Genomic DNA, 19,048 nt, shown 5'->3' with positions numbered 1-19,048 from the left:
ATCTAACTAACTTAAAAATTTTAGCCATCTTCAGCTTTGCTGGTAAATCGTCTCTTATAACATAAAGTGTTAAATAATGACACATTTAATGTTTTGCTAGAACTTCATGTAAATCTATTTCTTCCAACATATTCAATTTAAACTTTTTTCATAAAATTTAATTAGCAGCTCTATAACTTACAGGCTCATAAGGTACAGAAAGACAATAAATAAAATTAATTTTACTCAAAAAACTGAGACATTCTGCTGGCAAGAACATTGAATTATTATCCATCACATTATGTACTGGTAATCTTTACGAGGCAAAGTAATCTCGGGAAGCTTCTGTAAAAAATTTTACAAATATATAACTCACTACTTTCAAATAATAAAAAATTTACTTCTAGTAGGACCTTGGATTATCACCATGACGCAAACAAAATTCATATTTTTCAACAATATCTGGCTCACTTTTATTATCATTTTACCGCTACACGTGTGGCCAATATCTTAATTTTTTTAATGCTTACGCAACTTCAATGCAGATTTTTGAGTTTTTCGAAAACCTGATTACGCAGCGATTTTGAGATCTTTAGCCTATGACCACCTCCTGGAAGCCAGCCCACAAACAACCAATTTATGCAATAAAAGAAATACTAGGCGACGTGTTTTTATCCGTGCATTTTGTTCATGCAAATAATTTGAGCTACACATGCCTCACTTTTGCATCAAAAATTAAAGAAGTTGAGCAGTTCGCAGGCCGTAGTTGAGTCGCAATACTCCTTTTATTAGAGCGTGTTTACAACTGCACAGGGGTTTAAAAACTGCACATTATCCAAACTTAATTTGCACAACCAAAATTTTTATCTGCACACTCTTGATTAATCAATAAATAAATCAAATCTTTTTATGACACCTACAAGTGCTGTGTAGCTACTGCAGTTACATATTGCGTGTGCGCGCAGCATGTTCAGCAGTTGTAGCGTAGTGGTGTCCATGCGTAAGTATAGACGTCCAGCCAAAAAAATACAACCGATCATTCAGACAGTACTTTTTTAAATAGAACAAATTAAATATAAAAATATTCAAATAGCACTCCAACACGTTTGTGATAAATAAATTATTTTCTAACTTATTCTGCATTTTCATTAAAAAAAACATGGACACGATTATCTTATTTTTAATACATAAATTTTATGTACCAAAATGCCAAAAAATGCCAAAATGCCAAAATGCCAAAAAATCAAGTAAATGTGAATGTTAAATTAATCGTGGTGGAAAAAAGACACTCTTTGTAGTAAAGTCATAATGTTGTTAATGAGTATGGGCAATAGATGTATTAATGATAGACAAAATAGTACAAAAGTTTTAAACAGTATCAAATTAATCTTTTATATTTCTTAGAATAGTTAGATCGAGTGAAACTACATTTGTACTGATAGAAATATTATTTGATAAAAATAAGAACAATTTTTTTTTGGAAAGTACAAGGTTGAACAGTTTGTGATATTTTCCAAAGATGTTGTACAAAATATAAGAGAGCTTGCAAAAATTTTAGATGAAACCTACTACATGTATTCATTGCATCGTCGTTCAAATCAATTCGTTGATTTGAACTAAAACATTATCACAGCTTCATAGTACAATACGTAATAGATAAGTATATTAAAACATGAATTAAAATAATTCTTTCATATTACTTTAAAAAAATGTCAATAATCCCATAGGACGGTCCCTGTCACTATTTTTTTTCTATCTTGAATACACTTTAAACAGTACGACTTTTTTAGTTTCGTCTTTAGCTCAACACACGCAAAATAAAACTATTCCATTCCACACTTAAAAAAAATTTCAAGTGTCAAAAAACGATTCCTGATTACCATCATGAATTATTTAGAATCCAATGAATGACTACTTACGTTAGTATTATCACAACCAATAGTTTCGGCGTACGACACTTGATTATGTAATTAATAATTATACAGTTAGTGGGCTTATTAGTATCTACAGGCATGCACAGAACGTCAGCTGGACAACTGGATATGTTGCATTCTTCTTGAGAGCCACTTCTTGTCACACTGATGACTACTGTTGATACGGTCAAACTTCCTTTCTTTAATTTTTTCTGAGATCCTTTGAACTCATCGCCCCTACTGGCTGTCCCTACAAAAATTACATAATCATCGATAAATATTGTAGTTTTGACAATTTTTAATAACTGTAAATAATAAGAATAATATAAAGTAGAACCCAAATCTATCATTCTTTCGTTTTTCTTTATCCATTAGCTTTTTTTGATCCTTTTTGCTAGTTCCACTTTTTCCTAACCCTCTGTTACTGCTCATAGCTTTGTTTTAAATTTTTGCTTCAAATTTTTACAGATCAGAGTTTGATCTTCTTCTGATGTGTTTGTCGAAAAGTTCGTAAATCTGAATGGACAGCTGCACTTTTTCGTCACCATACTCGCTCGTTTTGTTAAACAAGATTTGTATTTTATCTAGCTCTTTTTTCTTATTTTTCTTGGTTTCATGTGTCATGTTTACCAAATACTCATCTGACAAGTTATGGATCTCTTTTATCAATACTTGTGCTCTGTTGTCCAGATCTCACATTAGGTTGAAATTTCGTCTCAACTCTATCGAAAAATGTTCAAGACCTTTAAACAAAACCATTTGATTTTTATATTTTTCAATGAGTACAATTAGCACAACTTACTCATCTGTGAGATACTAATAACTACGGCTCTACGATAAAAAAAAAATACCTTCGCTCTGCGTTGAACAAGATAAGTTTCTCAGCTTTGTACATGGAGAAAAACTCTTGTTAGCTTAGACTCTAATAATTTTATAAGCTGATGCTTTGTAACAGATTTTTTGGCAAGATTGTTATTCGATCCTCGCATCGCGTGCACTTTTTTGATGAAGTTAAGTATCAGCTCGTGTCAACGACGACTCACCAAGCATCTCCCGGGCTTCGACAACTGCTGGAATCGTCGTGATCGGCGCAACTCTTTCAAACATTCCTTGAGAACGTCGGAACAAATTCGGCGCGCCCGCGCCAAACAGTCGTCTGGTGAAACCCTGGCGTTGATTGTGTTACATCTTGAGTTGATACAGACGAATCTTATTATATGTAAAAACGCAATTTATCCGTCAACTTCATACAAAACGTATTATGTATATACACAAACTTATATGACAAGTGCAGTTCATACGTCACTTATATGCGTGTGTGTGTATTAGTTTTACGGTAAATATTTTGTAATATGCCAACATATAATACGACCAGCCTTATTGTAAGAATGCATGTATGATTGAAATCGTATGTTACATGTGTGAATGCATAAATTGTAACGTATGTATGAATGAATAGCTTACTTGCGCATTGATAGTCCATTTCTAATAATGTATACTAATTTAAAAGTTGTAAATAATGAATTATTTCGTTATATTCAAACTGATTGTAAAATTTCCAAAAGGATTAATTAAGAATATTGTAAACTTATCCGTCACACTTTAACTTGTATTTGGTGTTTTTTTTATTGCTGATGCGAACTTTCATCATCACCGATAAACAAATCTCAATCGCACTCGGCAGAAAAATGCAATTGGTACTGTCGTATTGTTATTCCCTTATACATGAAAACATGACATAAAACATCACTGTGCAAGCCTAAGGTTTTGCTGTCAACGTGGTCTGCAAGAATTTTGCTCATTAGTTGACATAATTCAACCAAAGGCCTCTTCTACTCGCTTTGATGATATAAAAACGCACCACCAAGAGGAAAAATTGCTCTCTTTATGAATGTCATCTGTCCTCTAATGTTTTAGTCTACTCTTGACTCCCACGACTCGCGAATACGTTATACACGTAACGCATCACATGTTGGCTGAGGCAACTCGGGTGCATTTCAAGAACATCAATAGTATCGGACTACGATTTGCTCGTATATATCAGTGCCCTCTGGTGAATTTGGAAATTCAAAGTGATCAGTGATCCGTTGGGGGCGAAATGTAAGAAAATAAATAAATACAAGTAAAGTGTATTTAAATTTTCTGCGTTGATTTATTGATGCGCAACGTTTCGCTGACAATATGCGTCAGCCTCATCAGGCGCAGGTACGCGAGAATTCGTAAGTTTGGTTGACTTACTCATCACCTGTCGTGCTGTCGACCAAACTTACGAATTCTCGCGTACCTGCGCCTGATGAGGCTGACGCATATTGTCAGCGAAACGTTGCGCATCAATAAATCAACGCAGAAAATTTAAATACACTTTACTTGTATTTATTTATTTTCTTACATTTCGCCCCCAATGGATCACTGATCACTTTGAATTTCCAGTATCGGACTACGTTAAGGAGCGAGGTACAACGAAGGAGGCCCACCAAAAGTGGTTCCAGCGATAGTAGAGAAAGCAGAAACCACAACATCTTTCTAGCCACGAACACATTCGTGTATTTTAAGAGGCCACTGAAAATTACTGCACAAAGCATTAGGAAACTTCAAAGTAGCAGTAACAACAATGAGTGATAGATGTTAGTCAATTATCAGTAATAGAATTATTTTCAAACCTTGTTAAAGTGATCCAAATATTTAAAAAAATAACTGTTTTTAATTGTTTAAATAAAATAATACATTGATTACAACTATCAATACCATTTAAACAAAAGATTTTTACCCAACTAAAAAGAACAAATAAAGCTCACGAGCTGAACCCTAAGAAATCCACGAATGACACTAAAATAAAACGGTTAAGACCATACGCTAAGCAAGTCCGGTCTTAACAATAGCACAGAGGTTTAATAAGGCGTCTACGTAAGACTCTTTGTCGAGATTCGCAAGAACGGAGCTTAACAGAATCTTGACTGAGACTGGAAACTTCATGGAAATAGGGTTCTGTCTTCTTATCTGTCGAAGCAGTGCAGTCAAATATCCAAACAGTTCTTTGGTGGTATGATACTTTAAGGAACAAAAGTACATTAGAAAATAAATTTCATGCAACAAGAACTTAGCAGTGTTTAATTTACTCATCTCAATGCTTGTAGCCTGCCTGGTGTGCTCTCCAAACTTCAAAATTGGAAATAACCAATTGTTACAGCCTAAAAAAAGTGATTTAAAATAGCTTGATCGATTTTTATCGAGAAAGAGGTCCAGATTAATTTGTTAAATTGACTAAGATCATGAGACTTCAAACAAGTCAATCAAAATTCATTGTCAACGCTGACTGTTTTGAAAGGATTCAGTAAGTTGTGAATGAAGAGTAGCGGACTCTGAACTGAAAGATACATTCATAGATTTAGATAACTTTGTATTTTTCAGTACCTTTCTGTGCACTCCGAAACTTGATGCCAGCAGATCATAGAGGCAAAAAACACCAATTGTATATTGACCAGCTAAATTTTAATCAGAATTGTGTGGGAGTCTCATGGTTTAAATTATAAGTTTCTTGATTTTTGTATACTTGAATATGGCTGTAAGTAGGTGGCTAAGATTGTAGTATTGAACACTATGACCATCAGATGGAAAAACTTTGGTCCAATAATCTGTTGAAAACTCCGACTGTGAGCATATGAAGCAGCATAGAATCTTCAGATTTAACACTAGCAAAAAGAAATTTGACATCAACACATATTAAGTAACGGTTAAACACAAAAAAATCCGTAAACATATTTACTAGTATACACGTGAAAAGCATTATCTGATTTTTTGAAAAAGTTATGATTTGGATGCTTTCTAACTCAAAATTACTTATTTGCTTACACTCCATTAACAATAAGTACTAATTTCCTCATGTGTTAGTTAAAATAACTCTAGCTGATAAATATAAAGGTATACACTATACACACTATAACCTGCTTTCCACGACAATAACAGTGTAGCAGACTAAATCTATGATTGGTTGTGTGTCATATACATGCTTGGTATCAGTGCTACCACCTCTGTGTAGAAATATTGAGCAAGAGATAATTCAATGTAACAACAACATAAATGTGAGCTGCGAACAGTTCTTTCGAAAGAACTCTTAAAAATCTTTACTGTAGGCTTTTAAACAATAGATTTAATTCGCACTAACCACCTTGCAAGTTTGAAAAAGCAAGTTTGTAGGGTGGACCCATGTCTCCTCATGTCACCTCAGATCCTCAGCGGACCCCCAAACCATATAGGTACGTACAACTTACACTTTTTGCTGAGGAGTTTAATGAAAATAGTTGGCAGACTGTACCTATAACATTAGCATGAGGAGCATGGAGAGAATAAATCCATCGTAGGAATTTTAAAAGCATGCTCCGTAAAACGTCAGGACTCTTCTTACTTCAACGAAAATTTACACTATTTACACAAGAGGAGCATGTGCTCAGATACAGGTATATGTTACAATTACTTATTTTCCTTGTAACGCTAACAAAATTATTCTGGACACACTCTTTTTATAACTTTTTCTTGACTGATCACTTCTCGACAAAAATTAGACTAAAGTTTATGTACGTATATTTACAAGTAATACTATTCTGATGATTATTTACTCTGGATCACATATGACATACACAAGTTAGTGTATCTGAGCACTGACATTTGCAATATTTTTTCTTATGTTACACAGATCATTTTTTACCTGCCATGAATCGTGTACTGATCTGCAAAATGCTACGCAGTATTCATAACTTTTTATATAACTAATTACTCCTGTTAACACAAATAGTTTATTTTCGACATTTAGTTGTGCTGGTAAGATATTTAAATTTGTAGTTAAATTTGTAGTGTCAATACCATATTTTTCTTTAGCGTACAAAGATTTTCCAAACGTGTCTTGTGTGTTAATAATGAGATAAAATCCTAACACGAAATTCACTGCGAGGCGTACTTAATTGCACTTGGTACATAGTTTTTAGCTTTTGTTAAAACATTTTCTTAAATCTTTTACTAGATTTCTGTAACAGTCAAGCCAAGCAATTTCACCATTAGGTAAGGGTATCAAACATTTGTTTACTTTTTTCTGGTTGTCACAATTGCTGCATTAATTAATTTCTGTAAAACTTTCGTATCCTTTCATTAAACCTTTAATCATAGTATTTACATTAGATTCACTGTTAACTTCATTATTTACAGTTGTAAATAGAGATGCCAACAACTAGGCTCAGCATGTGTAAAGCTCAGCGTTTGGGCCAATAATAGCATATTTCATCAGCGGTTTTGGATAACACAAATTATTGAGAATTTGAAGTACAAATGCCGTTACTTAAGACTTTTGTAAAGAAATAAAATGAACAGGTATTTAAAAATCTGATGGATTTACTATTCACTTTTCGAGCATTACATTGCAAACCATTTTTGATGACTGCTTTTGTTTATTTATTTTTTTTTTTTTGAGAAGTTCTTTGGACAAGTTCTTTGGACGCTGCAAAAGCAAAGAAAGCTGTGGCTGTGCAATATGGTATGTACCTCTTAAGTTAATTGCATTGAACTTCCAAGGATGATGATTTAATCTCAGGCTAAGGTTGTAAAATATTTACTTCTTTCTTAGTAATTGGAGTTGTTGTCAATTCAAAATCTTTAATTTTTAGAATGTCTGCGTTCCTCATTACATCATGCTTTGGCAGTCTAATGTGCTGCACTCCGTATTTACTCGTTTTCGTGCTTGCACTTTTTTGTGGTTTAACGTCATTACACTCAATAGCTGATGATGATAAAAGTGCATTCACATTAAACTTGGTAATACTAGTATCGCCACTGTTAAAAGAAATATATTTATTACTATCATTTGAATCAGAATCACCATCATTTATAACTGGATTTTTGTTTTTCTGGTCTTCGGTAGCATATAGATGTTCGGTATTTGCTGCGGGGATTTCTTTTTTTTTTTAATTTTACTGTAGTCAACGGCATGAAATTAATTTGAAATTAATTAGTTGAGATTGAATTATTTTTTATTATTTGTTCATTTCTCTGCAAATGTTTCACTGTAAGCACATCTAATCTTTCTGGTATTTTGTTCTTAGGTATATAATTTTTGGAATGATGAAAATATGTTTCAAATCTTGCAGAATTGATAATGGTCCATGGGCTCTCAAAATATTCGTTTATCACATTGGTCTAACAGGGAAACTCTTTACATAAGATAATCAAGTGATCTCCTAGTTTAGGTAAATAGTACATATTACCTTGATCTAAATAATGTTAACTATTGTCAGGGTTAGGAGTTTTGATGCTATTTCTTACATATTGTTCTACCGTATTTTTTACCTTGTTGTTCTTGTGATTTCCTTCATTTTAGTCAAAGTCATTCTTAAAAATATTCTCAGAATTTATTGTAGCGTCATGGTTTACAGCGTCATCAAATTGGAAAGATTAAAGTCTTTATTTAATAAATTTCAATGCTTTCCCACACTTATTGTCACAAAGCTTATAATAGCACAAAGTAAACATATTTTGAAGAAATAAGACGAGATTTTGTAAGCTGTCTACTGTAGACAAAAATCTAACACACCTTCTGTAACTTTCTTCAACTTTACTTGAGGTTTGATTTGCCAAGCATGGCCAATTTATAACCACATGTATAAAATAGGCTATATCGGTTCTCAGTTGTGAATGTAGCCTCAAGTAGGTGTTGCATACATGAATTAACCAGCAATACTCATTGTACATGTTGAATAATATGATATAAAATGTCATACATATTCCATGCTCCAGCACTATGCCCATACGGTAACCACTTCTCTTAGTGCTTAGGCTCCACTAGCTAGTCAATCTCTTAGCCAACAACAAAGAAAATTACTGTTGTTTGTTTCAGAAAGAACTTCAAGGGTAAAATTGTCTTATCAATATGAGTGTACAAAACACTCAAAAATAATTGATCACTCTGTCCACTGAAAAATTTTATTTTAAAGGCAACAGAGCCTGTAGCATCATGCAACAGTGGATTTTGGAGCAACATCAATATCGTTGTAACTTCTAACTGTTCCTTTGACTAGTAAGTTACAAGGGCCTTATTATACCCAATATTTCTTATGCATGCACTCATAACTGGATCTTCTGTTTTGAGTCCATCCAAAGATTTAAATATATCTTTTCTACACGCTAATCCTAAGTCTTTACAATTGGCTTCTTGACCAGTTTTGCGGTACATTTCTAGGCCATACAAAAAAGGAGACGCACAGTCATTATAATGCATCTTATTATATGCTTCATCTATTCTTAACTGACTTGGTGTTTTGTTCGTAATTTATATTTTATCCTCTCTCTTTCTGAATTCGCTAAGCGTCTTTTGTTTTGGTGCACCATTCCTATTGAGTTATAAGTGATCATTCGAAACTCTACTTCCTCTCCTTTGATGGGTCTTTCAAAACACCTGGGAAGCAAATAATTCTGACATTCATTACAAAAACCTTCTAAATAAATGAAACATGTGTTATCACCAATTTTCTATCTTTTAAAACTAAAATGCCAAGTCAACTTTTAGTTTTCGTATACTGCTTTGCCGATGACCTCTCCCCATCCTAGTTGCAAAACTTCTACAGCCTTTTTGTTCACATAGGCTGTTTTTTCAGGCTTCATAGGATTCCATTTCGTTACAGGAAGTTTCACTGTGAACTCAATTTTGTGCCAATTTTTAGCAGATTCCTTTTAATGTTTACATTACTATAATCATAATCATAATCATTATCACACTCTCTGTCTAATAAACTTAATTATTTTTTTTAAAGATTTGTCTTTATTGTTTTTTCTGTTTCTTCAGGATTATTTAGTATAGATTCTTGCATAAGATTGCCCTTCTCCAAATAAAAATCTTTTTTATAATGCCTGTTACTATTTATCATCAGAAACAAATTAGTTGTATTTTTTTTTTTTTTAATTGTTCACTTATCTGAAACCAAACTTTGTCCCTTCAACTTTTCAATCTACACTTGTTATCGAAAATTTTAAACTCCAGAATTTGTTTTATTTGTTTAGAAGGCACCGCAGGCTTCGGTCAAGGCATTTTTCATATAGATTTAACATTTACAAAATGGTAAAAATCGCTTAGTTGAACATTAAGTACTTTCACTACTGTTTGTATATTTGTGTAGCTCTATACAGTTTTGGTTATATGATAGAGGATTATGGACAAGTTGTTGGGTGTTTAGACTAATAGAACTAAATTAAATTAATTAATTAATTAGAAGTAATTTTATTAAAAAACGTTTCAATTACGGCATGTAATAAAAACTACTTATGGTTACTTATTTTTATTTAACCTCGATTGGATGTACAACTTATTTTAAATAACATAAAAAAAAAATAGTCTTATCGTCTGCGTATGATAGTTCCAACATAAAATGGGGTTTTCGCTCCGAGGGTTGGCGTGGTGGGGATAAAGAGTTTCACAGTGCTTCGCATGGTGGCAGACGATTTTGAAAAGTAAGGACGCTTAATGCTTGTTGGGATAGATATTTTTTTTGTGCCTTATCACACTTATTGTTGCGTTGTTACATGTAAAAATTTGGGGTGAAATAGCGTAGTAAGGTTTTTTCATTTTCCCCGTTAAAAAAGTGTTTTAAGTCACGAAGGAACAAGTTAATCTCATTTTTGTTTGTATAAAAGGAACTAGTTCTCAATATAGATATACTAATAACATGGAACCGTCCACAGAGTCTTTGATCCCCATCATCCCCGAGTACATCTATTGTAACTTTCTTATATTTAAAGTATGATTTTTGTGATAAAAACTACCAGATATTAACGTTTATAATTACATGTTCATGTGAAATATACTTAAGTTTTTTCCAACAAAAATATATACACATACAATTTCTGTTATATCTCTGTATATTACAATGCTAAAGCGTCCTTATTTTTTGAAGGGGGGTACTACGTGACATATCTGTATCTGTTTACCCTCGGAGCCAATAGCTAGATCTTCATTTTTGATCTACATGCCAGCGTTTAAGCACAGCTTAATTATTTGAATCCTATTTTAAATGACGATGTATAATTAGTTTTATATTTTTTCGAATTGTCAGATCGAAAAAGCTCAAAATCTTACAATTATTTATTTTGTTTCAGCTAACATAATTTACACCACTGTGAATGTTTCAAGAGGAAGTTTTTTGTGAGGTGCCTGCAGGTAGATGATGACAAACTACGAAAACTGCAAACCAGAGAAGCTAGAATAGAACCAGTTTAGCAATTGGAACAAAAAGAAAAAGGCAAGGTCGATGACAAGATGACGTTCCAAATAATTCGTATTCGAGGGCTTTTCTATGTTCTCGCATTTTTCCCTTGCTTAATTGCCAACGTGCAAGGTCATACGATTAAATATTAGGTATATTCTACAATTATCTACGTCGAAGAAAAAATGCCTAAAAATTTTACGGTTCGAGAATTAGACCTAATCTGTAAGTCTCTAGGATTTGAATATGCTCGATGAATATCGTAAAGTAAGTTATTGATGAATATTGTTTTTTTTTCGAATGGCTGTTTAAATAAACCTTGGAGCTAAGTGGTAGATTTCAGATTAAAAACTGTTTAGAATAAAGAAGACTGTGCCATCTTATGTACCATGGCAAAACCATCATATTAACATCAGTATTACTAAAAGTATATTCTGTTATTGCTACCCAACGAGCTGCAAAGCTTCACGGTAAGGAAAAATCTGCGCAAAAAATACTTCGTTGCATTTTTTATGTAAATGTCAATGACTTTTGAACCCTACTATCATTAAATTTGAGAGAAAACATGGAAACTATATAATGTGTATTTGTAAAGCAAATTTCGATACATGAAAATATTTTATTATTACAACGTGCCCAAGTGTTTACAATGTAACGTACATAACAGCACGATTTTATGTCTAAATATGAATTTTATATCAAAAACATCAGTATGCTCAAAAATTTACTTTCACCGATGGTCTTTAAAAGTTTTTATACTCGGCTTCTCTTTGTTGATCTTTGTTGAGAAGTCCCTGGTACCAGAGGTTTGTTCATTAATAATATATCGAAGGTATTCAGAGAGACTCTAAGAGATTCGATTGATTCTCATCACAACTGATTCTGACTGTCCTCGAGAGTTCAAAAAACTTATAAGTATACATACACAATAGCATTTTTGGGGATACACTTGTTCACGTACGATTCTTCAAGTCTCTGAAAGTATTTCCAAGCTTCTCCAAAATTAAGAATAAATAAACTTCAGGATCAAAGAGTGGTACCTGTGATTGTTTGCCATCAGGTTCTACTTCATCTTTAGTGGGTCTGGTTCGCTCATTTTTAATTTATTCCAGATAATGTGATCTGATTTGGAATGCCACTGACAAAAGTTAATGAGGCTACGAAAGGCTGAATTATATACCATTCTAACAACAATCGCAAATCTACTTGAGCAAACAATTTTGATACTTATAAAATTTAACTATTAATACAACTTGAGATTCATAGAGCTTGTAGAAGTAAATTGTTTCTCATTCAAGAGATGCCCAATTTCCTTTCACAGCACTGACTCAGTGTAGCTGTCCAGTTATAATAATATCTGAGGAAGTTATTCACTCAACTCCTGCAACTTCCGCATCTCGTGCACGCTCTGCTGGTGCGTTACGTAGTATTAGTTTGAATACAGCCCTGGAATCTGTACCAGAGATTAGTAGAAAGATTGCTGACTACTATACTACGGAGTGTGCCCACTTTTTTCCACTGGTTCAAGCTCCCCGTCGTGGCCAATATATATTAAAATTTTTTACATAATAATATTTTTATAGTAATTGATTTATAATAACATACACAGTGCCACCTTCAAAACAGAGTGGAAAAAAATTTTTGTTAACTAAATATGATGTACGCGCTGTGAAAAGATTTCGGTAACTATTGCTGTAAAACTATAATAACAATTCATTGTAAGTAAAAAGATTAATTGTTCAAACATAATACAACTTTTTTTTTAAATCCCCACTCCAAGTTACAAGTGGTTGAAACTAGTATGCATTCAATAAAAACAGCTTTATTCAGTCTCTGTAAGACTCTTTCATCTTAAATACGCACTATTTATACAGACTAAGGAATCGGCTTCAATGTTTGTACGTATATAAAGTACGAATTTTGTAAATGTAATAACCACAAGGTATAGGGAATGTAGATATAAGCCAAAAAATATAATTTTTGTATATAGATAAATATTCACACATAATTGCATGTAAGTTGTACTTTACTGATCATAATCATATTTGATACAATCGTGATAAAAGTATGAGTTCTCTTATACCTCCAGCCTTTTTCTGTCATAAATAAGATGTTTATAATTTCTTAGGAGTTTCCCAGAGCATAAATTATGTTTAAATCCTTCAACGCTATTTTAGTATTATAAAATTATGAAATGAATTTGCTAACAAAAACTATTGTAACAATATTTTTTCTAATGTATCCGAAAAAAATGTTGACGACACATACGTATTTTTAAACGAAACATAAATCTAAAAAATTAAAACGAATTGATAAATTAAATAAAATAAAAAATCTGCCATGATGTACATTTGAACCCTGGATTACAAAACGATAAGCAAATCGGCATAAGCCTTATCCATTTTAGCTATTCAAAGGATAGAGGAGTATCGTTTCGAAGTCACACATGTTCATGTACATCCTCCGGAGCTTGTCCTACATATCACAGCAGTTATGATGTATAAAATTAATGAATTGGTGGTTAAAGCTGTACTGAAAACCTTAAAAAATAATTTAAGCTGTATATTTTTAATAACATTAATGGATTTCAGAATGTTAAAAGTACGGAAAAATTGAAAAATAATGTATTAATATTAATAATCTGTGAATATAATTATGAGTACTTGGTTTCACGATTTGAATAAATAAAATTGATAGATAACATTGAAGCAAGAGCAAGAGCAAGTCAGTTAAATATATATATAGAGCGCGCGGTGGCTCAGTCAGCTAGGTCGTGGATTGGTACGCAGGAGACCGTGGTTCGATTCCCGGCCAGTGCGACTTTTTCAGGCAAGTCCCTCTGTGATTTTTCACATGTGCTTTTTTACCACGCAATGCTCCTGGAGGAGGGTTTAGGTGATCTTCTCGCAGCAACATTGCCTAATTCCCCCCTACCCCCCTCCTTTAGAGGAAGGCCTCCCATCCCTTTCCTTGTCCCTTTCCCGAATGCTAAGTGCCCATAATAGTGCCTTTATTAAAGGAGCCGGACGTAGAGCACTATAATATATATAAAAAAATACATATGTACTTTGATGAATATTCACATGAGAGCTTCCACGTTCCGAGCGATGAATCCAATGAGATTGTAGGAAAGGGCGTACAACAAATAAAGTAATAGTTGCACAAACACCAGTCCACGTCTTTCTAGGACGTGGTCTTTTTGGCCCGGGCTCTCCAGTCAAAGTAGCCCTAGTAGGGTTCCTTCTTGGTGACCTTGTTATGCCAAGTGTTTAGCTCTTTAGCTTTTTGAGTACCATATATGCAAGGCTGCCAGTTTTTAGACTATTCGATGCGGGACGCTCCATCTGAATTGTGCTAGTCTTCATTAATAACAATAATGATCCTTTTTTTTAATGGAACTAGAAAATATGTATAAAAAAATATAATGGTAAAGTTGATTTTTATTAGCCTTTATCACATTTACAGTTAAGCTTACTAGTTATAGCTTTTTACAATGCGTAAATGCGTATAAATACATAAATATTACCTTTTTAACTTAGTACTGTAGAATAATGTTGTCATTTTTTTAAATTAAAAACATAAATATTATTTTCTAAGCTAAATTGCACTTGACAGCCAAATTTATTAATTTTTATTTTTAAAACCATATTTTTCAACGCTTCGGATTTTTCGTAATAATTCATTATTATCATGTAATACTTTTTCAGATTGTATACAACTTCCCTTATTAAATTTTAATTCTAAAATTGCACGTACGGTATCAATTTTCAGAGCAGATTCATCCGAAGTGCGGATCAAATTCATCCACGAGAAAACATGTTTCATCGGTGCATTTGTTCCAGGAATTGCTAAAATGTACTGAACTATGCATAAAATGTTTTCATAAGAAGCCCCAAACTGTTTAGAGTAGCTGAATACATCCAGCCATCGACTTTCTGTAGTTGTTTGGCTAAACGTCCAGTCAGATAAATTTTTATCTATAAAACGTTTCAAAAGACCTATTTCATCAAATATACGATTCTCGCCAATATCATTCTTTACATTCAAAAGATAGTATTCAACGCTCTCCTGTACTTCATTCCACTCTATACATTTATTTGAACATGTCCAATAAGACTTTTGAAAATTAACGTACTTCTGTGAATACTTATCAAGGTACTCAATTACATTTAAAGAAAAATTTCGCAAGTGGAACATAAAATATGATTCTTCTATGCATCTATTTTCGATTACAGTTTTTAAGTCATGCTTTATGATTAGCCGTACGTAATTATTTGATAACCTATATTCGTATTTTGTTTTTAAATTTTTTACAATACTTGCAACTTCAGAAAAATTAGCTTTATTGCATTCCAGTTTTTTTATCGTATCATCAAATATTGAAGCTTGATAATGAATAAATTTCAACCAAAGTCGTGAGCATTCGTTTGAAAAAAAATTACGTAAAATTAATGGACATTTGCTTTGTGCTAAAAAGTACGATTGAAGGGGATCATACATTACGAGAACTCTTTCTATCGCTGGTAAAAGGGCTAGCTATCGTGTTTTACAGTATCCTAATAGTTTCTTATACTGAACTTCTGAAATTTCACAAAAATTCATTAGTTCTGTTGTACGGACTGTATATATGTAGAAATACGAATAAATCTTTACCATGATGGTTTCAACATACATCGGAAATAAGTTGCATGCCAACTGGATTACATTGTTTACAATATGACCAGCAAACGCTACTCCAACGATAGTTTTCTTCAAACTCTCCTTGAGTTTACGATGCACATTTTCGCTTTCATTTCTGATTACTCCTCCAAAATAAGTATTAGTATTATCAGCACATAACGAAACAATCTTATCTTCTACACCATGTTTTGTCAACACTTGTAATATATTTTACATGAATTATTTGAGCAGTTTCGCCTGGCAGATTTGTAATATCTAATACTTTGACAGCAATAAATCGCTTCACGTTGTATTTTTCTACACGAAAATTTAGCTTCAAAATTTTTTCTAACTAGTTTTGATGTGATGTTCATTCCATGGAGTTGAAACTTTGATTATGATTCAGAGTATAAAAAGCCCATAGGCCTACTATTTTTGCCAATTCGGCTTCTTTTTTTTCAAAACTTGTTTTACGGAAAAAATTCGTAATCAGCTGTTTTCCTGTCTCAGCGACTGCTTCAACATATTTTTTTGAACATGTATGGCGATTAACATCGTTATTGTCACCATGACCGATTGAAAATTATCCATCGCAAGTCCTCCAACGAACTTTATGCTCTAATTACTCTTCCAAAACAGATACTGATTATTCATTTCTTCTGTGAGCTTACACAATCTTTTGCGCTTTTTCGTAGATGGCAACAACATTTCGATTCATATAATTTGAAATAACTTACTTAAAATATATTTAAAGAAATTTTTTCTAAGTGCATAACAAGGAAATGAGCTGACTCGTCTTGCGATAGTTGAAGAACTTGACTGATTCCTCCAAATGCCAAAATGAACAAAAATCTAACGACAGATTTACGTCTACTTAGTATATAACACGCTTGCTCTAACTGATTCATCCGAATGCGAAAATTGAAAGAAATTTAACGATGACTGTACATCTGTTTCAAGTGTATATTACTCGCTCTATAACCTTACTTGTCATAAGCTCACTTGTTTTCAAACCGACCAAAACGTAGGATTGAACAATCTGATTTTTGTATTAAAATGCGGGACAAATTTTGCTTTTCCGGGACAGTTTGCAGGACTGATTCCAATGCGGAATGAAGGTCAATTTTCCAGGACTGTCCCGCCCAATCCAGGACGGTTGGCATCCTTACATATATGTCGACCAGAGCGAAGGTGTCGTCTTATGCCTTGAGCAGTAAGTCAAACTTGTATCGCTCGTGATCGAGCAGGTCTTTGTGCTGGCTCCCAGAGTCAATGATCTCACACTGCTCGGGCCACAAATTCTTCGTGCCACGTCTTCCGTATCACGTCCTTGCGCTCCGAGTTCTCCGAAGCGAGCAGGACTACGACGATCAGCCAGTACGTGAACTTGCCAGCACCGTCTTCCGGATACCGGATAGCGCATCAAAGCCTGCAGGTAATGCACCGACAAAATCATCATGCAGATAATCACTAGAGCAGGCTGCATGTCCAGCCTCAACTTCGGCATCTTCTTCGAGACGATATACTTTCTTGGCTTCTTTTCAAGTCCCTCAGAGTCTCTCTCCTAACGTCTCCAAACATTCCACTTAAAGTCAAAAGCTCAGCAGTCCAAATTACCAACAACTCTAATTGACATATCCTGAAAGAGTGATTAATTAATCAAGAGTGGGCAGATAAAAATTTTGATTATGCAATTAAGTTTCGACAATGTGCAGTTTTTTAAGCCCCTGTGAAGCTGAAAAAATATGCTCTAATAAGAGATATATTGTGATCCAACTACCGCCTGCAGATTGCCCAACTTCTTTAATTGTTTATGCAAAAATGAGGCAATTGTAGTTCCAATTATTTGTATAAACAAAAAATGCAGATGAAAACACATTACCTCGTTTTTTTTTTGCATAAATTGATTGTTTATGAGCAAACACCATTAATAGCAAACAACCATTCTGTAACGTAAATTTGGAAGCTTTACGCTTGTATACTAATAAATCATCTGTGACTTCAGAAGGCTAACGATCTCTTACAGTAGCATATTTTATTTTTAAAACAGTATAAATTAGTGTCTGTAAGAAGATATTGAGCTGAAATAGAACCTAACGACTTAGTAACAAAATTTTAATTACTATAATTTAGTTTTTATGCTTATCTCTTCATTTTTATTAGCATCACATAATAAAAATCGGCGTGGTTATTATTTTTGCCTTTGATGTGCTCAATTTCAAACATATTATCTAACAACATGACTTATAAACGTGGCAGTCTACTTGCTGATATTTCTCCTGAAATATTAATTAACGACATACGATTGGTTTCAAAAATAAAATAAAAAACAAAAGTAATCTAATAAGATTCTCATATTACAACAAGAATTTATAGCTACTTAGTGGCAATTTTAGCATAGTGTTGTTCTGCCTGATTCAATGTGCACAAGATACACGCCACAGAAGGTGCACTCTTGTCTGGTATGGGACAAAAATGTGTTCAATTCTGTCGGATATGCATTGCAAATCCTTTAAATCAGTTACTCTAAGATAAAATGCGTCAAGAATTCTTATGATAAATGTAATTTAAATAAAAGTGTAAGCACATTCTAGGGACTAATTCTAACATTTATTTTTTCTTAGTAATTTGTTTAGTGAAATGACTCTCATTGCATTATTATTAATAAATTTAACATAAAAATATGCTGTTCCCAAAAAGACTGTAACTCTTTTATATTGGATAGTCTAGGGGTGTGCAAAACTACAGCTATGTTGTATGGTAATACGATTTATCTTGAAAGTTCACCGTACTCGAATTTATTTTATCTACATACTGAAATATCACTTATATATACATAAACACCATCGATACCTTAAAAAAATTGTTTCATTTTGTGCCAAAACGTACCTGGCACCGAAGTATATTAAACTTATCCATTTAGAGTAACGTTAAAATTAACACATTAATCTAACCTGTCAATTTTTTTTAATATGAGTGCAACCAAAGTAGCCTATTTAATGAACTTCATTATAACTGAAACACCAAATTTTACAAATCTACTTAAATCATTTTCAATTTAACCTTTTGTTACATGACCTATCCATGGTCCTTTAGAAAACGGAGTTACATTTTCTTTTGGCTGAAGGTATTAAAGAAAACGTCTTAAAATTATTTTTTCACTATTTCTTAGTCAATTTTCCAAGTTCTTATGCTTCATAGTTTTACATTATGCTTAAAAACATTTAAATACACTCTACTTGTATTTATTTATTTCTCACA

At 33.0% G+C, this 19,048-nt stretch overlaps 1 pseudogene; it reads right to left on the bottom strand.

Moving 5' to 3' along the window:
* Positions 1–1,691: 1,691 nt before the first annotated feature.
* On the bottom strand, positions 1,692–17,294 carry LOC106644259 (inhibitor of growth protein 4-like; annotated as a pseudogene).
* Between the last annotated feature and the right edge of the window lie 1,754 nt (positions 17,295–19,048).

The sequence above is a fragment of the Copidosoma floridanum genome, unplaced genomic scaffold (assembly GCF_036245765.1).
Source record: "Copidosoma floridanum isolate Cflo_tuat_1 unplaced genomic scaffold, Cflo_Japanese_pri ptg000027l, whole genome shotgun sequence".
NCBI lineage: Eukaryota > Metazoa > Arthropoda > Insecta > Hymenoptera > Encyrtidae > Copidosoma > Copidosoma floridanum.
Note: the sequence above shows the minus strand (reverse complement) of the source record. Positions and strands in the feature narration are given on the sequence as shown.